At 40.0% G+C, this 25,855-nt stretch overlaps 1 protein-coding gene across 4 annotated transcripts in view; it reads right to left on the reverse strand.

Annotated features, from left to right (window-relative positions):
- The window catches only part of Pde9 (phosphodiesterase 9), a 67,190-nt gene that overhangs the window by 29,358 nt on the left and 11,977 nt on the right, over positions 1–25,855 (reverse strand). For 3 of the 4 annotated variants that reach the window (XM_066742899.1, XM_066742896.1, XM_066742895.1), the window contains exon 2: positions 21,832–21,981. The gene's annotated coding sequence lies outside the window, so the exon portion shown is untranslated. Of the gene's footprint in view, positions 1–19,960; positions 20,118–21,831; positions 21,982–25,855 lie in introns of all 4 variants that reach the window. The other variant, XM_066742898.1, reaches the window with a different exon arrangement.

The raw sequence follows: 25,855 nt of genomic DNA on the forward strand, positions 1-25,855 counted from the left end.
TAAATTAATGTCGCAAAAAATGAGAAGAAGATAAAAGAAAGAGGATTAATTAAAGCGGAGTTCTCTCGCCAAGGCTCTCTCTCTCTCTCTCTCTCTCTCTCTCTCTCTCGGAGCGTTTCCTCTATAAGAGTTGCTCTTTTCACAGAAATATATATATATATATATATAGAAACATGATTTTTCCACTCACATTGTTCCGGGCTAAAATCTAAACCAAACAAGTTCGTAGACCTTTACAATTGACGTGACGTCACATGACGGTGGCTTTCTCGCGTAGGTCGCGCTTACTGCTAAAAGTCCTCGGAGTGATTATACACCAAGAGAAAATTCCATTAAAAATTATTCTGCTATAGTCTCTCGTAGTAAAAGAGAGTTACATGCATGTATATATATATATATATATAGGAATCGTAAGAAAAACTGCTGCGCGTGTTTTCATGCCGCTCCTCCTTTGATATTGCAATAATAATCTTTAATATCGCCTACAGTAATTTTCACTTATAAGCTCGTTAAAACTTACTCATCGTTAATTTTAATGATGAAAATATTAATGAATATGCTGCTGCTGCATGCTGTTTCAATTTTACTGGATAGTATATATGCACATTTATAGTAATAAAATACTGCAAGTACTTTTCCAAAAATTTACCATGAAAAATTACAAGAAAAGGATAGGCTGTGAACGTATTGTTATATATATATATATATATATATATTGCATATAGAAAGTACATATCCGAGAGTTGGAAAGAAACTGAAGCTATATTTACACGAGTAATTGCGATTACAATTATGTTTCGCCCTCGACACACTGATAATAAGTGTAAATGCTAGTGTCACTAAATATTATACAAATATACTCAGCTGTTTGCAGCGTATACATATATATATGTATATTCTTCGAGTGATTTATCGTTGTAAAAATGTTATGCTATTCCAGTAATTATGATAGGAGGCGCAGGAATAATCAATTTTGGGTTGACATGGTAAAAATATGCTCTCGATGCGCCAATGTAAAGCACTGTAATTTTTCCTGTTGTTTTTTAGGAAAAATAATTTTAAAGGGAGAGAGAGAGAGAGAAAGAGTTTTCTCTCTTGGTGTATACAGAGTGAACAACAAAGCGAGCTTTCAGGTGCACACGCGCGAGTAAAAGTCACCATGGAAACGATTGAGGCCAACCACAGTCCACACTTGAGCTTGCTTCTCTCACTGAAAGCAAGTTACACGCGGGAAATTGCGTACAATGTACGAAAGAGGGAGACAGCGAGAGAGCGTGGAGGAATGAATCAATATACGCGATAGCAGCGACAGTATATTAATTTAACCATTTCCTTCAATTTTACACTGACACGATTGACGCTCCGAAGCAGCATAAAATCACATCTCGCCTTCTATACATAGACCCTCGCTTCAATACCTTTAAAGCCCTTTAGCGAAGAAAGGTAGTATTAGCTACAATAGTATATAGTACTTTGGCTCATATATACAAGGACGCTACGGACACGCCAACGGTCCCATATACAATGTGTCCGAATAACCCGCGTCAAACTAGTCAATCGTTCCAGTGAAATGGTTCTCCCAGTGCATGCAAAAGTCTCCAATCAGATGGAATTTTTTATCAAGGCTCGTATATAGAAAATACCATATAACAATTTTATTCTTAAAATCATTCGCACCGTGTGTGAATTTATCGGTTTGACATGTGACAGAGTTAATTGAACACTTTGTATATAATCAATAAAGCATCAATAACTAAATATAGGGCTACGAAAACTTTTTTCCACTCGATGATCAAATTTAACCGTAAAAATGCTTATTGACACACTTTAAATTCAATTATTAAAATCCTATCGATCCTGAAAAGTTTACTTTTCCTTTGTGTGTACGTGTATGTGCGCATGTATATTCGTTTCATATTATTAAGTTTTTTCAAGTATGTACAACTATATGTACAGATATATACGTTCGAGCGAGCAAGGTTCGCATTCCGAAGGATTTATGCAGGATTTCTGTACCGTTGGAGCGAAATTTTCCATCGGAATCTGAAAACTGTTCTGCCTGCTGCCTACAGAAATATTACGTCAGTGATGAGCCGTGCTTGGCTCGAAGTTGCCTGCTGCCCTGCCCTGCCCTGCCCTGCCCTGCCCTACGATGCCCCACCATCGTCTGGGAAAAGATTTGCGTCAGTGAGTTGCGTGGGGGGGGGGGGGGGGGGAAGGAAAGAGAGAGAGAGAGGATGCACCGAGCGAGCAAGAATAAGTCACCAACTATGCACGAAATTTATCATGTTCGATTCATTCGCCCCCATCCTCTTTCTCACCCCCTCTCGCTTAACTTGCGCGTTTCTCAAATCTAACAATGAAATCCATCGACTCGTCAAGTATTTCAACGCGCGTTCAAAGGATTTACGTACCTATATATATATATATATATAATTTCATTAATTACCCTGGTTGCTTGCACGTACGTTAAAATACTTTGATTTATGGAGAGAATTTCAAGTGTGTGTGAATGAAATAAAGGTTTCTTCTCAATTAATCCAATTAAAAATATTAAATTAAAGAACGACTAGAGCAATTGCGAGATTTCGATCACATTAAAGTATATGAAGTATATTCGAAACTGCAGTGCAGGTCCTCGTAGTGTTTGGCACGCGATGGACACGTAAAGAAGGAGAGCGCGTAGTGAGGCGGGCTCTCTCTGTATAGTGCCACTCGTTGAAATGACAACATCCTAGGAGGCTGGAAGGTGACCCTGGCTGGGCGTCTTTGACTCGTGCAAACCGTCATTATTTCTCTTTTCTCCCTCTCTCATTACGAAAGACTGCTATTAAATATCATTATTTTTATTCCATTTTCAATATAATATACTACCGCTGAAAAATACAATCAATTTTAATTAAAAAGTTACTCAAAAAATGTTAATAAATTATTTGAGAAAGGTGAAGGGTGAAGAGAGTGGCCCACGAAGCACCGATTACCGACCGTTATGCTAGATAACTAATGTCTAATAATGTTGCTGCTATCTGATGAAACGGCATATTCCATAGATTATCGAGAGACAAGCGAGTATTAATAAAAGACATTGTTGCGAGAAAGCTGTAAGGATGTAGGCGGAGAAACTTTCTACACGACCTTAATCTATAGAAATATAGCAACAATGTTTATATATATGTACTTTCTAGAATCTAGATGCTAGATTTGACTGTAATACCGTCATTTATTAACAACATTCTCCCTATTCGCGTGTCACTTTGCCTCTACGGATGATAAAGTATTACAGCAAATTCTTTGAATCCTATATATATATAAAGACTACTACTATGTACATACTATGTTGCTATTTGATTGATGTCGCAACTTTCGTAATGCGCCACTGCAGCTTCCAGCATTTTCCATTACACTATACTATATAAATTTATATATGTATACAATCATGTGTGTGTTTGTGTATAAAATTAAATAAATTTTTATAATTTTATTTGAAAAGAACTGCACAGTATAAAGTTGTAAGCTCTCGGAACGGATAATTTAATCCTAATCTGGTATTCTCGTATTTTCGCAGGATAAGGCAAGGTTATAATTAAGAAAGGGAAAGGGAGGGAGTGAGTGAGAGAGAGAGAGAGAGAGAATGCGCGATGAGCAATAAAGAAGAGGATAGGGGGGGAGTAGCAGGGTGAAGGATAAAGGAGGGAGAGAGCGTGAAGGAAACTAGCTGGTAGCTCTTCGTGCACGCTAATTAAACGCGATATCCTTGGCTCATGCCAATTTCTCGCGAGGATTCGCTCCGCCGAGCACGCAAGATAGTCTTCCGAGTGGCGCGCGCGCACGCGCGAGTACCGATAATTTATGCTCTCATCCCGAGATTTGCTTGCGCTGCCTCCTTATAGTATACATATACCGTACCGTTACCAACGTACCAGCCTATTCAGCCACCACCAGCTAAATTTTATCCATCCATCTATCCAATTTTCGAATTTTCCTCAATCCGATTGACTAATTTTGCAAAATGGTAGCACACTGCTTTCGACTCGTTAAATCTATTCAGTCATGTAGAAAATTCCCTTTTAAAGAAACTCCATTTTCCAAGGGTTCTTAAGCTCGGCAACCATTAAACAATTTTCAATCTTATCCTTTTATCGACTCGGCTTATTCTAAACGATCGACCACAGCTCATATCTGTGCTTTTTCATACTCCTCAATTTCCAAACATCTCTCTCTCTCTCTCTCTCTCTCTCTCCTAATTTTACTAAATTCATCCTCAGGACCATCAGCCGATAGCGAGAGTATTTTTTTATAGGATAGTTATTTATTCCAACGAAAATAATTCCCTTTTCCTTCGGAATCTGGGCCAGACTATAGGCAATTTTAATCGACGCGCGTATATAATCAATGCATTCTAGAATTAACAAGAAAATATATATAGTAATAAATGTGTAATATTGAAATTTCAATTAAACATATTACGTGGATGAAATTGAAAGGCTCAATTGCCAGTGGACAAATTCGTACAACGGTAAATATCTAGCGGAGTTTGCCAAAGTTTCCCCGAGTCCGATCTAGAGTGGAGTATAAGTGGCGCTGACAGAAATGAATGCAGCCAATCGGCATATGGAGGATTTATGGCGAAGATTGGAGCAGCGTGATTAATAGGTATAGGGAAATGCAGTGCGATTTAGGATATATATATATATAGAAAGGAGCGATGAGGATCATGTGGATTCCCGGGCTGCGGGGATCGGAGAGGAAGGATCGAATATAAAAATGTCGGGCCCACACGTACAGCACGCGACACTAGTAGCGAGCATATTTACCATGCACGTCCGAGCAAATTCGCTTCTTTTCACTGATGGTCGCGTACGTCCGACTCGAGGTTTATCCCTTTCACTCGATCCCGGACTCTGCGCAGTAGGTCCTACGTATAGTACGCGTTGCTCGCCATCTCTTTAAAAGAGGAGGAGTGCGAGAGAGAGGTTCAGTCTGATGGGTGCTACTCGATCGCCGTTTGGTTCGTGCAGCACGCGCACTTGTATACTCTTGCCGTGCATCTAATTTTGGCGAAGCAAGCGCGGGTCGCGACGATGCGACGGTGAACACGAGTGAACGGTGAGCGTGCAGCTCTGACCGCGCGCGCGAATCGCCATTGATTTTCCCTTCTCTCCGATCAATGATAGCGCTCAATAAGTAGCAGCGCTATAGGAGAGGCAGCCGGCCGGCCCGGGGCTCTCGCCTCTCGCTCTCGCATCACGTGCGACTAAATTTTCCAGCACTATTATTGGCCTCAAACCCCCCTCCCTCAATTCCATACGCTAAATTGGCCAGGAAATCTCCCACCTTCCCACAGCCAATGTTATTCCGCATTACGTTTTACTGCACGCTGATTATCACTCGATGCATTCTCCCCCTAGAGAGTGCGGCCTCTCTGAAATTCGAGCCCACCGCGATAGAGTTTTACGCCTGATTTCCGCCAATTCTCCGTGCAGCACTCTCAACGACCGATCCACCGCAGCCTCTTCTCGCTAAAACCGAGCAATTATTCCTCTTCCCCCTCCCAATCAACTAAACAGCTGGTATATATATATATAGGCTTATACGACGTCGCAGTCGCACCGCGCTTCAATTTCAAATACGCTGCACAAATTCACTCTTCCGCATCTCGCGTTCTTATTTCTCTCCTATATATATATATATATATATAATATATTGAAACTATCACCTGTCTGGATGTATAGCGCGAGCATTTTCTTAAGAATCGAAGAATGGGGAGTAGTAATGCAAGGATGAGGGGATATATCCCATGGATACATAGCAGATATATACATGTTGGTGAATTTCCGGGCTTGGCGCACACGCGTCACGCAGACCGCTGACCGCGCAATGTCGATTGACCGCGCGCGCCTACCGGATTCACCATACGTGCAGTATATATATACACACTCGTCGTGGCCTCCCATTAGAATTTCATTACGCGTAAACTCTCGCGGCCAATTCAGCCCCTCCTCCCCCTCTCCCCAACATCCTAAAACGCTTCCGCGCGTAATTGTCTTTCTTCATAAACCCACGAAATTCAATGGATGCATGCGCTTTCACCCCGCGCGCGCGCGCCCCCGCATATACGTGCTATGCTGAAATTTCTCACAATCCTATATGTATACGATAAAAATCCTCCCGTGGATCAAAATACTCTCGTACATACATACGTATATTCTTAACGTTCTTACAGAGTTCAACGTTCAATTATTCAATGTTTGTAATTATTGCTCCATGTTTCCCATTGTTCGAGTTTCAATTGCAGGGCGCACCTATTATAAACTACATTGTGTACAACTTTCATATTATATATATATATATATATATATATATATATAGTAGGAGGCACATTATGGGAATCTTGTAGCTGTGCTTTTATTACAGGACGAAGGACGGAAATTGCTGGAGTTTAATCGAAATCGTAATTGGTGTAATATCGAACTGTTTAATTGTCCTTGCATTTTAACGAGATCTACTTTGGAGGATGCGGATGAGAGTAGAGCAAAGCAGTAGGAGAATTGTGCGCGCCACTTTTCCTCTATTCTTGTTATGTTTCCAGGGCGCGCGCGCGCGCTCGGTTCCTGTGTGTTCGTGCGTATAGAATAAGGGGGCTAGGCGACGCGACACACTTTACGAGCCCCTTAATTTCGCTAGACTGTTACTCGGGGGTCGAGGCAGGCAGAAATCGTCTTGTATGTACCGAAACGAGTGGTTGAGAGAACGTAAAGGCTCCATACGAGCTTTTCGTGCATAAACTCACCGCGTAAACGCCGCATTTCTCTGCGGCAGGAAATACACTCTATGCTACTTGTCACTTTTGCTTTTATGCGCTTACCGCGCCTTGCTCCAATGCTTATGAACCCTACTTGCTATTCTTCTTATCATTATTCAATAAAAATATAGCTTGGATCGATCCCCCTGATAAATATTATTGCGCTACTATAATCGAACGATCGTTATATAGAGTGTAAAAATCATTATAACGACCAGTGTGAAGTTTGCACCCCAAGTTTCAAAAATGGAAAAAAGCCAAACGGTTCTGATAGCGATCGGACAAGTTGTAGCGTTCCTTGTTACTTTTCAAAAAACTTCTCTACAGATTGAACTCGAAAATCTAAAAAAATATTATTTCGGGTGCCAAGTTCACATTCTAACTGCAATATTCAAACCCTAATATCCTTTAAACTAAAAGTCCTATAGATAGAATCTATTAGACATAGTTATAGAACTTTTTGGGATGCCATTGGAACTCTAGTTAAAAATGGAAAATTAGAAAAAAATTTTTTTGTACGTTTAAAAGAATAATTAAAAAATTAACAAAAAAAATGTTTTTTCTAATTTTCCATTTTTAACTAGAGTTCCAACGGCACCTCAAAAAGTTCTATAACTATGTCTAATAGATTCTATCTATAGGACTTTTAGTTTAAAGGATATTAGCGTTTGAATACTGGAGAACGTGAACTTGGCACGCGAAATAATTTTTGTCTAGTTTTTCGAGTTCAATCTGTAGAGAACATTTTTGAAAAATAGCAAGCAACTGTACAACTTGTCCGAGCGCTACCAGAACTGTTTGGTTCTTTTCCATTTTTAAAACTTGGGGTGCTAACTTCACACTTGTATTATAATGCTGGGATGATTGATCGATCGAATATTTCTCGCGTCATTGAAATGCTTTAATGTATATTTATTTATCTCGTATGCCAATCAATCGACTCGATATTACCGGACCAGCTAGCTTAATTTCAATCAATATTCCAGGGAGCTTGTCAGCTGAATAAGAAGCGACGCGAGACTGCAAATGACGATATTAGCTGGCTATAGCTCATTGTTCTCCAACTAGCAGTGCGCAGCTAATATATATATATATAATCGATTTCTCGCTGGCTAAAGAGAGAGAGAGGGAGAGAAACGAGTGTGTCGCGAGGAGAAAAATGCCAATGTGCCAAGTGTCAAAGTTATGCGGGCTTTGTTTCCCGAGTCCTGCACCCTTCTCTCGCGCGAGGCCTACTCCCCCTCCTCCCCCAACCATATTGCCTCGCAATTAAAAAACTTTCCTTTTTTCACTCTCGCCTTAATTACTTCTCGGAGAAACGATGCTTGGAAGAATGTGTGCGTGTTGCAATCACATACATATATTAATTATAGTATAGTATACGTACAATTGGAATAACGGAAAGTGTTGAGTTTGAAGAAATGATGATATTATTATACGCGCTGCATAAAATTATACTGTCGCTTCATAATCATTTGTGTTCCGCTCGATCAAAATGTACAATGATGATTCTCGAGGCGATAATGATTTTCTGCTCTTTTCCAGGGAAAGTCGGGTGGAAAATTCGTAATATCACTGTGAAATTTTCGCTGGCACGACAATGTAACCACCGGCTTGCAAATATATAGATGCGTGTGTGCGGCTGCAAGTTTCAATTGGGTAGAATTTGTCGCGGAGTTTGCTTGGGATCGTTGAAACCGAAAACGCGCGCGCTTGCAGAAGCTGACAAACTACAGATTTATCGTTGCACGATTCGAGAGAGCTTTCAAATGGTTTTGCATATATTGTTTGAATTCATTGCTGCTCGCACGGGTACATATATATCTATATATGCTCTTTCGAGTGGTTGGTCGGGTGGTTTCATGCCGATAAAGCGAAAAACAAGCCGCGATTATTTCTCGAACGTTAAATGCACGAAAAGCTATAAGAGAGGGAGAGGGAGAGTAATAAAGTAGACAAATGGAAGCAATAGTTGTCAGCGGCCCGCTATGAGATCGAGTGCGAAACTTGTCTCCTCCGATGGCTTCTTCTTCTTCTTCTTCTTCTGTCACACCACGGTTATTTTCAGAGCGTTACTCGCGCGCTTATGTTATAGCCTTATAGGAAGAAGAAACTCTTCGGACAGCAGACCTTAAACTTGCTGCTTTATTCTCCCTAAGAATCTTTTCACAATATTGTTATAACATTTCTCTCGACTGAGCCATACAACGTGCAATTATAAATCTTTTCCAAAATGGATGCATTAGAATAATTGGTAAAACGTTTATTCGACCAGCAGATTGACGATAAGACTCAGGTATATAGATAGATTTGTGAGAGAAAAAGGTTTACGTATGCGTGAAAAATGGAAAGGGAGAGGGGATGGGAGAAAAGGTGCTTGCTAATTAAAGACCACCCAAGGAGCGCTTTGTCACGAAATATATCTCGGCATGTACGCGAGATGTGGGAAAGGTGCCAAGTTGCCGAGTGGACGCGCGACCCGAACAGATGTAATATATGCGCGGAGGCCACACGAGCTCTCTGCACTTTTTCTTTCATTAGCGCAAATCTGGCGAGCGGAGAAAAAGACGACTGCGCGATCAATCGTATATAGGTTTTCTCACTGTACAGCTGTGATAGCTATAGGCTCGTTGAAATGCGAGAAACACATCCGAGTGAGAGAGGGAGACGTACGTTAAAGGGAAAATGCGACACGAGTGTCGATATCGAAAAGGAGAAAAGTGGTGAGCTTTAGCGACCTTTCTCGATGAATCGTAATTAACAAGTGGAAAAGCCACGCGCGAGCGAGAAATAGCCGATAATATCGGCGGATGGATGGATGGAGAGCGAGCTTTTACCATTTGGCTTTTGCTGCACCAAGCTGAAAAGCTTATAAGGCGCGCCTTACGAAATCCCTTTTTATTATTTCAGGTCCGCGCCCGGCTGGACCGCCCCCCCCCCCCCCCTCCCGCCCTGTGGGCCGTGGACGCTCGCGCGCGCGCGGCCATGCCATGCACTTACGTTGGGAACTCTCCAGGCTAATATTGACTCGCTCGCTTCTTGCCAAAGACGTTTCTGCCTCCAGGGTAAAGATAAGTGACCAATACGTTGGAGGGGGGAGACGATGGACGATAGACTGCACCGAGCGATAGCAAAATGCAAAGCGCATCAAGAATTTTCTGCCGCGCGCATTCTTATATATATATATATATACAATCATGCAGCCGAAATTTAAATCTTCTTAACACTTTTCCAACTCTATCGCTTCGCGTATACACGCTATATGGCTGTCGCCTTCCAAATGTAGATTTTAATTTTACAATAATTACATTGTAATAATTATTATAAACTTTGCACTGGAGCGTAAATTTTCAATGACCTACAGCCTCGAGTTACAAAGCTCTCCGCTATACGATCGCTGAATGTAATTTTAGAAAAAAATTACCACCACAAGCTATATATATATATATATATAGCTTCTTTACCTATATAGTGTTGACCATTGTCTCGTTAGAATATTTATACGTACCGCTATCATCATTTTATTATTGGCACACGATCGGCAGAGCCAAGCTAGCTGCTATAGCTACTACACAGCAGGCTTTATAAAGTAGCCGCTGCGAATGACATTGGGCAAAACTGTCGTTTGCTTTACGATCCTATAAAGTCCAACGTTTTCTTCCATACCGGTGCATCAATCCGGCTGAAACGACCAGAGAGAGAGAGAGAGAGAGAGAGAGAGAGAGACTACGCGAACGCTTTTCGCAGATTCTATAACGCTGTTTATTGTCCTTTCCTAATTGGACCGAACACACAAGCGCAAGTCTATAACATGCTTGCGCAGAGCACACACACAATAGCGTACACGTTCTTCTCCTTTATCCTCCACGACCACCCAAGTCCCAACGCTATTCTCCAAATCTTTCGACGTTCCTACGTCGACACGCCTTTCTTTCCTCTCGACCTTCGCTTTCATCGATGCACAAAACCATCGCACACTACTCGGACAACTATGCACAGCGAACGATTGAGAGAACAATATTTAATCCATCGCTCTGTGATTCTCGTACCATTAATATTATATTATTTCCACCTCGCGCGCGATATTTCACATACACCATTTATATGTATATATATATATATATTCGATGTAAAGAATATTTCATCATAAAACTATCGTTATCTAATCCATGCTATGATTCAAGGTCAAAGTGTTATTGCCCTCGAGTATATACTTTTTATTACATTAATATTTTTCTAATTTTGCGCTATCTGCAATGATAAAGGAATAAAGAAGAGATGGATGAAAAAGAGAGCAGCATTTATATATACATATAGGAAGCGTGGAATTTATATAGAAAAGTTTGTATAAATATTTCTTCTGCGACGCGAAACACGCAAAGAAGGAAAAATCTCGCGGTGGATATGGACATACGCATGTATAACATTTATAGATGCAAACGCGAGAGATTTACGTGTTACTTATCGCGTCCACGCACACAAGACTGCCTAATATTTATATTAATTTCTAGTAAAAAGCGATGACGCGTACGTGTGCAGCTTTGGTAGTGCGAGGAACCGTCCGTCCGTGCGTTCGCCGTTGGTTCGATAATTTGGTAAACTGGAAGGGTGGGTCGAAGAGCCGACGACTATATATATATGTGTGTGTGTGTGTGTGTGTGTGTATTTCCGCAGCAGGTTTTAAATGTAGGTTGGCCCTTTAGCATATTATCTGGCCGGCCGGTGCGGCGCGACGTCCAGTTGGGAAAATGAAGCAAATTTTATGGATCGGGCACGTATACGGCGAGTTTTTTGTGGATACGTCGCACCTGATAAGGACATTTCCTTCCTGTCTTTCGCGCCTAATTAACGAGCCCCTATCTCTCTACGCCATTGCCCCCTCCCAACTCCGGCCGCTCTTCTTCGTCGCGCGACGACAACGCGTTCGTTGCCTGCGTGCTGCTGCTTACGCATTTCCGTTTACCGATTGAATCGCTTGCGCGCGCGCCTAATATTCGCCGGAGAATACTTTATTCCTACAACGATGCAACGTACTACAAAACGTACACGCCTCTGCCATTTTATACGCAACATTATTTTATTCTCCGATGATCCATAAAACACGTTCCTTGAATATCACCGGTTTTATCATATTTTTTATTACTACAACAGTATTTATATCAATTGTATACTCCAGTGCCGGCACACAGAAAGGAATTTTAGAGTAGAGATATTTTCGTTGCTTCGATAGATAGAAAGTACGATGCTGCGCGCGCGTGTGTCCGCGAGCTTTCATTATTATTATTATTTTTACTACGTCCACTGATCCGTAAAACCTGCCTCGAATATCATCATCAAAGTTTTACTATATAGGATATACTTTTGTATTATTATAGTATTTATCAATTGTAAAGCGAATTGTGGTAGCGGAAAGGAATATTAGAGAAGAGATATTTTTATTGGCTCGATCGATAAATGAAAAATACAAACTGCAGAAGCCAATTGGAAAATGGAATAGTATAGTGGAAGGGTTTCGTGCGCGCGAGGAGTCGAGGAGAATCCATCAAAAAAGCTCAGCGAAATTAAATCATTGCACTTGCGATGGCTTCCTATCAATTCCCTCTGCGCCGTTTTATCTGCATTCCGTTGTTATATAGCATGGAAACCTCGAGCCTCGCGACCAATCATTCCCCCTAAACTCTACCAAACTTCCATATCTTTTTTTCAATAAATTTCTTCTCGCGGGCCCGAGATAAAAAAAAGTTTCTCCGGAAAGCGCGTCGCTCGATCGTTCGGAAGTCATTAATATTTTCAGACTATATACGTACGTAAATGTTGATCCGTGCGGATATTCGCATATCACTCTGTCGCTATACTCGTCATTACAGTACTGCAATTGGAGAGAAATAAGAAATGCGCAATTCCACGAATGTTGAATAAAGTTTATATTCTCCACTTCATCCGCACTCGTGTATGCATAGAGCGATGACTCAAGGATGGTATTCCTCTTGACACTCCTGCACCTCTCGCACCTTATCCTCCCTATGCTGTGCCACAATTACAAATCAGAACAGTTTTTTACACGATTGCAAAATAATTATAAACGAGACTGACGGATCAATCGCCAATTAAGGAGATGCGATTAACAAAAATTCCATCATCATTATAGAGAAGAGCCGAGAAGAGAAGTTTACAGTCTGCTCTATATATATATATATACATATATAGATTTGTTCTTTCCGTTCGAACGTAATTTTACAAAAATATCTTACAGTGCTAATACAATTTGATTAATATAAAAATGAAATAATTCTTTTCCCCAAGAAATGTAAAAAATAATACTGCAGCAATAGATGTATATCTGTGCGTATTACGATCGAAGGTATCTATATATAAAAGGCTTACTGCAGCTACTTTTGGTCTCTGTCAATTCCTTATACCGGATACACGATTGATTATGCACACTATGCGCTCGCATGCAAATCAATCGATCATTACCATCGTTATGAATAATCTTGAAATTTGTCTGCACTTATCAGAAAGGTATACATATAGAAAGTGAGCTGAGAGAGATATTTCGATAATAAAAGTGTCTGTTTAAATATAAATATGTAGAAGCGTGGCAGCTATATATATATATATATATATATAGAGGTAGGGAGAGTGTGATTGGTCGCGCGGCGCGGCACGCCTCGCTCTCTAGTGGTATGCGAGTGTGCGTGTGTGCTGCAAACACGAACTTGACCCTCATTTGCCCGAAGCAGTCAATTCCAGTCTCACGTAGCGCGTAGCGGCGATTCTCTTGCCCCGCAGCTCCTCATCACTCTCATCGGTCAGGCAGGGGGGATGATGGTGACTGACTGCAATGTGCTCCGGGCCCAATTCTAGTACACTCGAGATCCCCATCGAGAAGCTATTTCTCTCTGCGAACGTCTCGATCTTTACCTCCGAAATTGTTGACTCAGGATTTAAGGTGGCGGAAGTACACGCGCGCGCGCGCGCGCGCGCAAACACACAGAATTCCAATCGAGTTGCTTCGTATAACGCAACAATCACTCACCACCCAACTTTTATTTCCATTTATACATATATATGTACACACACACACAGGCCGCCTTTATGAATCATTTGCTCCATTATGTATATACATATGGAGGAAGGAGAGTAAAATATGAATGTGTGTTGGCGGGATGCGCGCGGAATGGAATACGAATATAGAGGATCCTCCTGCGAAATCCTTCGAGTGCTTCGTAATCATTCGCTGAAAGAAACTTGGCATCCGTACGAAATATTTCCTCCGCTGCTGAAAATTCGATAAAATTGAGAAACGTATCGCGCGCGTATTGAGAATTTCTCGCTTTTATTGCATTTCAACGATGATAAAATGATCGATGAAAAAAAAGGAGCCAATAGTAAAATATATATTAGGAAAGTCGTGTATGGTAGAAGCCGATCGAGCGACCACTCGAAATTTAATTGGACCATCGAGATATACGACAGACCTTTTGCTCGGTCAAATCTAAACCTGTTATTGCCGCGACGATATCCCAGCTCCAATTCATATATATATATATCTATCTCTCTCTTACCAATAATTTATTTTAATCTTATACAATTGTGTGCAAGATTTAAAAAGAAAGAAGGTACTGTACGCGATAACCATATAACAACTTTTTGTTGCAATCATTATAGAATACGTGTAATATAGTCTGAAGATCCAAGGTAATTTAAATGAAATGACGACAAGTTTACCGTACATGCAATGGGAAAATGGATAAATTCTTCGAGTTGATTCGTCGTCTCGTCTTGCCTTGTCAAACCTCGCAACACCGCCCCGGAAGCGAGAGAGATAAGGAATTTTCCATCGAGGCGAGCATAGTACTATATGGAAAAAACCAAATGACATTATTATATAGCGCGTATCGATCGTCACTATTTGTCTCAACGAAATAAACTGCAGATATAGGTAGAGCAAGCGATCGAGCCATGCGTGCACTCGTCGACATTGAAATCATCTCCACAAACTTTCGCTCCCCTCTCTCTTTTCCATTACTATATACATATTATTATTAACGTTAATACACTATTATTAGAAAGAGAGAGAGAGAGAGAGAGAGAGAAACTTTGATTGAACTCGCTGTAAATGATTACGCAGCATTGATCTACGAATGACGTTATCGTTTATTGATAAGGAAAGTTTTTAATCGATCAGCAGTATCATCCACACTCCATATCCTAATCTTATTCCAATAAAATCTATTCGTCGAAGCGTATTATTTCTCGTGGATATCAGAGATTCATTGAAAATTTATTATAAATCTGATATTTGTTCCAATTAGAAGATTTTCAATGGTGCGCGCGACACGGATTTGCACTATCGGCCGCTATTTGGTCGATATATCGGCTTGTTATATACATATGTATTTTAAATCTCCAATGAAATTTCACTGCCCTCGTACATTCCAGTTTTATCAAGCAGCGGCGATGGCTGCTGCTACTGCTACTTTGGACGTAAAACTTTTAAGGTATCTCGTCGAATTTCTTCCTTATATATATATATATATATATATATATGTATATTGCTCTGAATAAAAACAACTCTTTTCTCTCTTAATCGCGTTACATTTTCATAAGCTCGATAAACTTTGCCTTGAAATATAATAGCACACAAGTTTAATATTGATCGAGCTTTGTACAGATTATAATTTGTTTGTGCACGTATTTAATTATGGAATTTAAAGTTGTGAAATACGCGTAAATGGCGTCACGTGAGAGCTAGTGCAAACCTCGATCATGGCTCATGATAGGTATTAGCTACATGTATAGCTCGCTATAAGCTCACCAGCTACACAGTATATGGTATATATACACACATATACATGCAGATACGAGTATTAGAAATTTTCCATTCAACAAATTTTTTCGTAATCCTCCAGAATATAAAGGTAGGTAAAGAGGCCATTGGCAAGCTCCAATTGACCTACTTTCTGCACCTGACCTCATCTCTACCTTTGAAAAGTAAACAAAACTGTATAAAAAAATTATCCTTCCGGTTACGGAGAATCGTTACATGCCTTCCTGTAGAGAGTAAATGGAGAAAAATTCATAAGACGCGTGCGTACACGTGTATACGCGCGTGTACATGCACATATATTACATTGTGCCGTTTAGAGGGGATAATCTTAGTTATATTGCAAGGCTCGCCCCCCCCCCCCCCACCCCCACCCCCACTCTGTATCTACATTGCAGCTATCCTTTCAATCCCTTGGCTATAATTCCTGCTGGCTGGTTGATTTTCAACCCTTTCAGAGGTCCGCTCTCTCTCTCTCTCTCTCTCTCTCTCTCTCTCTCTCTCTCTCTCTCTAGCTCCACCAATTACGTTGAGCAGCGAGCAAGAGTGTAGTGCGAGTTGCTATGAGTAAGCAACGATTCGACTGAATTCGACAGCTGCGCTGCTGCTGCTGCTGCACGATTGGCCTTAGCTCAAGCGTGTCTAATAAAAGCTTCCAGCTTCCTATTGACAGGACCAATTTTTCCACCTCCTCGTCTCCCCTTTATCTCTCTCTCTCTCTCTCTCTCTCTCTATCCCCCATTTACCTTATTCTTACTCTAATCCTGCAGGGACCCTCACCTCGAATCTATAGTCGCTCAACGATTCTTCAATCCCTATATACTTGGCCAATTCAATAAAACGATCATTAACCTTCGCTCAAATTTAAAACTGATTTAATTCAAGTGTTTCGCGTTCGCTCGACGAAATCAAGCATAAGAAAAAGAATAACGCAACGAGGAGGAGGAGGATGATACTCGAGATAAATATTTTATTGGAACAAGAGAACATATATTTTTTGCCATTTTCAAAATGGCAGAACCGGTTGAATCTTTTTACATCCAGAATTAAAATGGGCTTCGTTCAAAAGTCCAATTAATCAAGGATGAAACACTGGCGTGCGCGCGCGCGAGAGAGAGAGAGAGAGAGAGAGCATTATGGACCGAAGGAATTTTGCGTTATTGTGCGTTGAAACATACACTGTAATTTTAATAATAATGCAGTGTACGCAGTAGATGGTACAGAGCGTAGCATGTACAAGAGAAGAATATGACAAAGAAGAGAATAATTAAGCGAAAGCATTTTGTCATATTCAGACCAAGTTCCATCAATTTGTCAGTTTATCCCTTTACATCAAGGACCATTTGTCTCTGGCAAATATGTACCAAGGTGAAGTTTTCCTGAAATTAAGCTGAAATTGTTTCTAAACTTTCCGTTATACATATTTAGATGGTTTCATTCTAACGAGCATCGACTTCCCAATACAAACGAGACTCGTTACACGCGTTATCACGAGTAAACACGCTTTGTAGATAATATTGGCAGTATGCGCGAAGAATGTTAACCTGCGCGAGAGAGGATCCTTATTTCTGATAAATATCAAAGAAAAGAGGCCTCTTGGCGAAATACTGGCGCGCTCTGCGATGAAGCTCCTCTATCGACGCACGACGTACCTTGCATCATCATCGTCATCTCGATCTCCGCGGCCTTGGCGACGATACAATTTTCAACTCTCTCCATTATATTATATATATATATACATATATATTCATTTCCATCTGAAATATTCACTCAAGAATTAGCAAATTTTTTCTCGATGCGATGTTTCCAATAACTCATCGTCGACACTCTTCTCCACCCTGCTATATCGAAATTAATGAAAGATTGATAAATCAATCGATATTACGGAAGCTTGAGACCTTTTCCTTCCAACGCTACTTCCGCTTCGTATTATTGGCACTTGGCACTTGGCTCGACTGCAGGCTAAAGGCATTTCGTCGTAATATTCCTCAAGATTTGCTCGATGATGAAGGGAAGAAATCAGTAATCGCGCGATAAACCCTATATGTATATATATATATATATAAAAACTCGGTGCATGGGAACATTGCAGCGTGACCACCTCTTTTCGCAAAGTCGCTTTATGCAGTTTACAAAATTTACTTGATAATAACGATAGAGGGAGAAAAATGCCAGTGAAACGGTTCGCACACTGATGGATAACGAAGAGTGCGCTTATTGTCATTTAAAGGCATTAACATAGCGTCGCGTCGGCTCGCGGTTCATTCGAACCTTGACAATTTGTCAAGTTGCAGCAGCATTCGTGAGAAGTTGGCTGTGGGCCAATTATGAATATGCGCTTTCATCCTCTACAGTACGTGTGTAGCGCCCCGTGCAACCTCACTCGTCTCGCACACATATGCCATTGGACCTTTTATCGATCGATTCGCGAGGTGCATGCGGCAAGTGATTATTATATTTTCTTCTTGTATTGTTGCTCTCGAAGGAATTGTTCCAAAGCCACGGAGAAATTTATAAGAAAGGAGAAACGTTCGTCCTGACGATAGGAGTAGGAGTAGTGGATAGGGGGAGGGGAGGGGGGCAGAGCGGCGAGCCGCGGTTCGAGTTATTGATCATCCCTGCATCCGATGCAAGCTGCCTGCAGGTAAAAGCCGCTCTAGCTTCTACGTCACAGTGCGTGCGCAGGCAGGGGCCCCAGGATTCCTCCTCCTCCTCCTCCCCATCCACCTCCTCACCTCTCGGAACGAACCTTTCCCTATATATATAGTGCATAGACATAGTCCCTCCTCCCCCTTCTCTCCTTCCTATACTTTTCTGATTCCTCGTTCTTATGAAAATTCATCTTTCCCCCCCCCCCCCTCCCCCCACTCCTCCCGCCCTTCATCCCTCCTTCCTCCTTCTTTAATTTATTATTATATAGAAAATTAGCTCTCAGGCATTTTCCTCTCCTCTATATAATTAAAAATAGAAACACAAACTCTTCTCCCTCGTAACGTTATATAAATCGGTAGAATCTCCTTCTACCTCAATAATCATGCACTCTTTTTTATATTTCACCAGGAATTTTTACAGGAAAATTTCCAGACAAATTTTCCTTTCCGAACGCGCTCTGCTTTTTCCTCATCGTTTCTCCCCTCTCTCTCTCTCTCTCTCAACAGTAAAAACTATCGAACGTTATTATCCAACTAGCTAGAGTATAGATATAGATATAGGAGAGCATAGCGCATAACTCTGATGGATTCCTCCAATAAGTTTTACGGCACGGCACGCAAAATGCATATCAAGAGAAGTCGTATATTCATCGAGGTCACGCAGTCCGTAAATTTAGCGAGTAACGCACACGCATAGACACACACGGAGGGCCAATTCCAGCGGATAAACTATTCCGATGTGGGCCTCACTCGAATTATATACGCGGGGAAGCCTTGTGCGCCTTGCGCGCACGCCGCGGCTAAACATTTCTGCCTTCTGCAAAATAGTATCGGTCAAATATAGTAAGCATATATATATACACACATATATATATATATATATATATATATGCGTGAAAATAAACCTAAGCTCTCCCTAGAGAATAAATATCTTATATCAGGTTAAATGTCAAACATAGCATGCGTGTTTCCTAGTTGATAATAAAATTATCAAAGGACAACCGCGCGAGACCCTGCACCCACCCATCATTTACTCCTACTAACAATTATATACATATGCCAATATTATAAACTGTATTATTTCTATTAAAACATTGTCCAACCAATGATTCTAGACCGCTAATGTTTATACTCTTGAAAAACTCTCCCCCGCGCATATATATATATATATATACATGCAGCAGCTGACAGTGTCATTATCCTATAATCATACAGATGGTACAGTAGTATTACATATACGATACGCGCACCTTTAATTTCAAAACTTTTCTACTATAATATTATGAAAATAATAGCGTAACGAGACAAAATTTAGAATAGTCCCTCGTTTTTCCGGCTGGACTATACAATTGAAATTAAAGACGAATGGGGAGGAAAGTGGCCCTTGGAAAAAGAATTTTATTAGCAAAGCAAAAACATCTTAACGCTATGTTACGATTGGTGTGAATTCTGTTAATTCCACTAATTATGACGCGTCTTAATTTTGAACAGCTATCTCGTGTATAGTGCTAAGCTGTCTAAACATGCCTATAACGCTGCATTTTTTGCTGAATTTAGAATGCTCCTTGCCGATTGATTATAAAAATGCAAATAATCAATGAGCAATCGCCATTTTATATCTAATACGGCTGCAGTCTTAAAATCATCGAGACCGGAAGTGTTCAATAAGCAGCTTACTGAGCAATCCCACTTGATTAGCGTAGTCCAAAGCTCCGACCAATCAGATTCGATTACGTCACTTGTGGATGAGTACTTTGCTTGTCACCATATGTGACAGTTTAGTTTTTCGGATCTCCACGTGGTTTCATGGGTTGTCAGCGAATGGCGCGCGCGCCTGCAAAAAGGCATGAGCTTATTTATTCGTATACGCGCTCTATATAGCTCTAGAGAAATTTACCTATAATTTTTGTCTAAATTTATGAAATCCATTGAAAGCGGAGCGGTCATAAAGTAAACACATAGGCGATTCAACGTCACGTCCTACTCTACCTCGAGATATTTACATTGTCTAGCTAACGCAAGGTAAAAGCAGATGCTGCGCGTATACTGTGTTTGATATAAGCCAACGGTCTTCTAAGTAAATTTATATTTTTAGTTTCATGATCCATGTGCAGGCTAACTAATACAGAGCGTCTCTCAGTTTTTATACCAGTACTGCACATACAGGGTGTTTACTTTATTCGCTCCAGAGCGTGTGTCGACGTAAAAATTCATTTATCTTCGTAACTGCGAGAGATGTGAATTTTTTGCAGGGGGGATACCTTTTTCAAGCTCCGTTCTATTTACATTCTAAAAGGCGGAATACCAACAATTGATATTAGTATGTATATTAATGCATATATATATATATATATATAGGCATCGGTCTACATATATTTCAATGTATTATTACACACTGCAGCTATACTAAAATTTACCACTCTATATATATATCTGTATTTACAATATGTAAAAGAGATTTTTAGTTGAACTTTTTCAAGAAAAAATATATTCCCTCAAATTCGCGCACTTACACACATATTAATGAACTCTCTATTAATATTTGCAGGTGTACTTTTTGCGAGCTATAATTAAAGTAGCTTACGTTCGTAAGAGGACCCGCGTATGTATAAACTATATGCTACATTTAATTTCTCTCCACAGTATATATATAAATATGTACATAAATAATTAAGGTCCGATCGATCGATCTTTGGCTCACATTTTTCTTCTTTCACTATATAATTATTAAATTATTTTCCTGAATTTTATCAAGAGAATTATATGTGTTTATATATATATATATATATATAAGAGATTCGAGACATGGAAGCTTTCCTTTGTTATTGATTGCCAGTATAGGGCAAGGGAGGAATGGCATATATTTTCTTGTTTCAGTAGGGGATCGAGTTCACTCGCCGTGTATAAATGGAGGAAAACTGAAGGCGCGTATACGTGTCAATCCTAGGGGAGTTTCAGGATACTCTGAAGAAAGCAGTAGCAGTAGCACGTTCCTTCAAGTTCACCGAGCTCTCCTCCTCTTGTATTCTCTCATGTTCATTCCACCATAAGCGTGCGCATGCACCACTGCAAATGTAGGTACTGCACTCTCAAAGAGCAATTTCAGTAGTCTACTATAATTACACGCTATACGATATATACAGCTGTTCTATAAAACGAAGCTGACTAGCTCGGATCTCTCATCCTACAGCCCCCCTCCACACAACTATACTCTCCGCCCAAGCTCCTTACCTGGACCAATTAATATTACTATATATATTAAAAGACTCGCGCACACAAAAGCTTAACAACACTTTGCCTATCCCTTCTCCGCTACCGAAACTTTCAAATTCACCGACTCGATCTAATTATTTGGCGATAAGATGAAAAGCCTGGCCGATCTTGAAAGATGCAGTTAATTGCGAGTTAGAGTGATCCGGTAGTAATAAGCTTTATTCCTAATTCTATAAGAATAAGTATAAGAGTATAGGTATGTACGTGTGACGAGAGTAATGTCAGCGTCGAGATTTCGTATATTAATAAGCTCGAAAGCTAAAGTTTTATCTTACCCAGTGCTGCGGATACGGTTATATCCTTCAATTGCTTGCGTCAGCCATAATTGTAGCAGCTTCCACGTTTTGACGCTTTTAGCGGCCAAGTAGAAACGCACGCTCCGGTGTTCTCAGTCCGATGTCCTCGAGCAGCTCTCCATGTCGATACTAAAACCAAATGTCAAGATTGCAATCAACCACCATCACCACCACTTGCAATGCTCATTGTCGAACGTGATATAAACTTTATTAATATATACACAGCTTTGATATTTCAAACTATATCAATGTCTCTCTCTCGTTGTTTTATATATATTTATAAATCAAGCCTTTTAAATTCAATTGATGGAAAAGGGGATGAATAATCCTACTGCGCTTCCATCGAGATCTCTGTGCTATCTTTATACTATACATGTGTATAAATCCGATATGATGGAAAAGAGTGAAAATTTAGTAGAAAGAATAAGTACAAGCTCTTTCTGCTTTGTAAGAAAGAGCGAATGTTGGAAGGCAGATCGCAATTGACTCGAATCAATTAATTATATAACCTATATATACATATCCCAAAGCCGGAAATGTTGGATAAACAATTGGTTATTTAATCGCCAGATGCTATACTTATTTCTCGAGAACAATCAGAGAATATAATCTCGATAAAAGTGTTTAATTTAATTGAAGCTATATATATATATATATAGGTTTGAAAAGTGAGTGGAAACTAATTTTCCCTCTAAAAGACAAATCGATCTGTCTTTGCAAGGACTATTATTCCAATTATTCTTCAAACTGGAGTTTCCTTAATTCCTTGGAGTATTGCCGAGCACGTAGCGCCGCGGTCATTCCTTGATGGAGCCAAGATTATCTTTCGAGCAAGGACGCGTGTTATCACGGGAAGAGAGGACCGATTCCAGCGAAATTTTCCACGATGAATCAGTAGCGCAGAACAAAGTACAAATGGATGACGAGAAGGGTATAGCAAAGGTTCAAACAGAGTTTTCGATTTTTCGGCAAACAAGAGATTTAGGGATAAAAGAAAATGTGAAGCATTGTATAGAAAGGAGAAAAGAGACGACGATAAGAATAAGCCTAATGAAATACTATGTATATATATATATATATGTATGCATGAGCCAGTGAAAGAGAAATTACCCGAGACTCTTGGAAGTAAAGAGTGAAAAATCTTGATGGAAACAATGGAATAAGAAAAGAATAATTTATATATTTATACGTATATATAGATATTGAGTTTATTATAATTGAAGGAAGAAGACGAAAGGAGTTGGTTTCCTTGAAAAAAATAATGCAAGTACATGTATAAGGGCCGGGAGATGTAGATCGGGAAAGATGATAGCTGCGAAGAATGGCTCTCGAATGTCAGAGTCCGTCACTGAAACGACGAGTGTGCGACGAGTGTGCGACGAGTCGGGTCGACAGTCTTGGTTGGATCGATCCTGTTGCTGTTCTACTCGGCAGAGTCGGGACAGAGTCGACCGGCCGGCCGGCCGGCCCTTCCGTCGCGTTCGCTACTCGCGTAGTACTATACACTACCAACTTGTATACTCTCTACATCTATAGGGAGAGTCTACCTATATATACCGTAGTACGTAGTTTCTTCCTGTTTGCCAGAACAGCGCTTCGTACATATATAACCCATGCAAGACCGCCCAAAGGCGCGTCGCGACAAATATTCTCTTTTTCAAAAAATAAACACAGCAATTTCAAATGTTTCTCAAGGAATTTTCGAGCCAACTTTGTCTCTGGTCGTGCAGAAATTCAACGAAGGGAGGAATAAAGTAGAAATGAAAGGTGTATACACACCATACATTGTTGCGCGCAGAGAAAATTGTTGGTGGCTTGCTTTGCCCAATCGACGCACGTGTGCACCTATATACACGTGTATGTGCTATTGCAAACAAACTCTCTCTCTCTCTCTCTCTCTCTCGGAAGAAACCTTTGAGGAGTCAATTTCATACCTTAACCATGCACGTAACGTTTCTTGACACGTGTCTGCGGATAGCGTTGGAAGGTATGGAAGATCGGGGCAAAAGGACCACAACCTGTAAACCCCTAGAAATTCCCTACTCTCTTTCCTTCTCCTCGCTATTATACCTTATTATTTGGCTTTATTGCTCCACTCGCGAATATAAGCCCCGGTAAATGGAGAGCGAGCGCTGTAGCGCGCGCGTACGTCGCCAACTTGAGAAATTCGAGCCAGTGGAGAATTTTTCTTACGACCATCCAGTTCCAAGATGAATTCTATACAGCAGCTCTCTTTTCTCTTTATATATCCTATATACGAAATGTGAATATTCTTCCATTATATGCGTATATTATAATCATATATACCTTATCTATATATATATATATATATATATATATATAGCCAACTCGATGCTGTATATATAATATCAAAGCTGTATCGTTATCTCGATAAGAAATAGAAATCATTTGATCAAACAACCATCGGCCGACGTTTCTACCGAAATTTACTCATCGGCCAAAATTAAAGAAAACTTCCTACTCGAACAATTAAATAAAAAAGGTAAGAAAGATAAGAGTACATTATTTGAGATTAAGATGTCACTAGAATTTGAAAATGTGTATAGCAATAACATTTCAATTACGGTAATTGAATTGAATTTAAAAGATTTTCGTTTACTTTGTAGATATATATATAGAGAGAGAGAGAGAGAGAGAGAAATAGTTGAACGAGTTGGCAAAGTGGAAATTCCATCCTTTACTCTTTGTAAACCGGAAATAAGCTACTAGCAAATGGAGAAACATTGGCTTTGGTGCTTTTTGCACTTTTATTCCAGACGAATGGATTAAAGGAAAATCTGCTGAATTATTCATAGCCAATTTCACGCGGCGACGTACTACTCACAGAACCTTATATTAATTTTGCCAGAATCTATCAACGATGAATCCGCGAAGGAAGTATAAATGATTAGATATACAAGTGTGCAGCGTCTCGCCGTGATTATATATACATATATATATAGTGTATATACAACGTACGTGGCCCTATTACCATATCATTTAAATAATTTCAACGTAAAGCATAATCTTTCGCGATATCGTTTTTAAACATGCAATTATCGTAGAAGAGCATTGAAAATAATTTAGAGTATCTCGGAGAATGCAACTAACAAAATATTTAGTTTAATGGTTAAAATGATTATATATGGAAACAGAGAGCGTATATAACGCGCAAACTGTAATCATAATAACTTTTGTTTTAGCAGTAATTATAATAATCTCAATATATGAGTAGTCTGAAATATGTTGTTAGTTAAGCCTTGGAGTAATTATAGTTTGGGAATAACTTCTAAAAACCTATTATTTGCAGTACACTATATATAATACCTCGATAGTCGAACATCATTAACAAGAATAATTTAATTTTCTCTTGTAAGCAGAGGGTAGAGGGAGATCGAGAGACTCTTTCTTAAATCTCCTTCAATTTCTTCCTCGCCTCGCTCAACTTTAACGGTACGCTACAGTATATAATAATGAAATTATCAGATTGATTAACGCGTAAAAAGTTGCCATATTAAGAACCTATTTGCAAGGTGACATAAGGTGGAAAATTTAATAGAGTTGTGATATAACAATGCTCTATCCCCTTTAACATTGGTAAACTCTCGAGGTACTTTGCTTGGTCGCGCGAGAGTCCAATACATACACATCTCTACAAGAGATTTTAAATTGAATAAGAGACATTTAAAATTGTATATTATTTGATGGTACAATTTGTGTCTGATGTATAAATGATAATTTGTGAAATGCATATGGGAGAAGCGAATTGGAAGGAGGTCGTTTAAAAAGCTCGTGATAGCCCTTGAGAGCTGGCATCGGCGTCCCAATTGCACGCACGATTGCACCATCTCACCGGCCGGTGAATGCACACGTCGAGATCTTTGACGCTATCCCAGCCCCAGCGAGAGCGACCGCTCGGCAAGATAGTCAAACAGCTTTCCTCCTTTATAACCCCCTCCTAACGCAGCACACCCCATTATTGACACGGATCTATCCAGCACAT

The sequence above is a fragment of the Prorops nasuta genome, unplaced genomic scaffold (genome assembly GCF_024137725.1).
Source record: "Prorops nasuta isolate Cenicafe-Biocafe unplaced genomic scaffold, Cenicafe_Pnas_1.2 PNAS00032, whole genome shotgun sequence".
Classification (NCBI taxonomy): domain Eukaryota; kingdom Metazoa; phylum Arthropoda; class Insecta; order Hymenoptera; family Bethylidae; genus Prorops; species Prorops nasuta.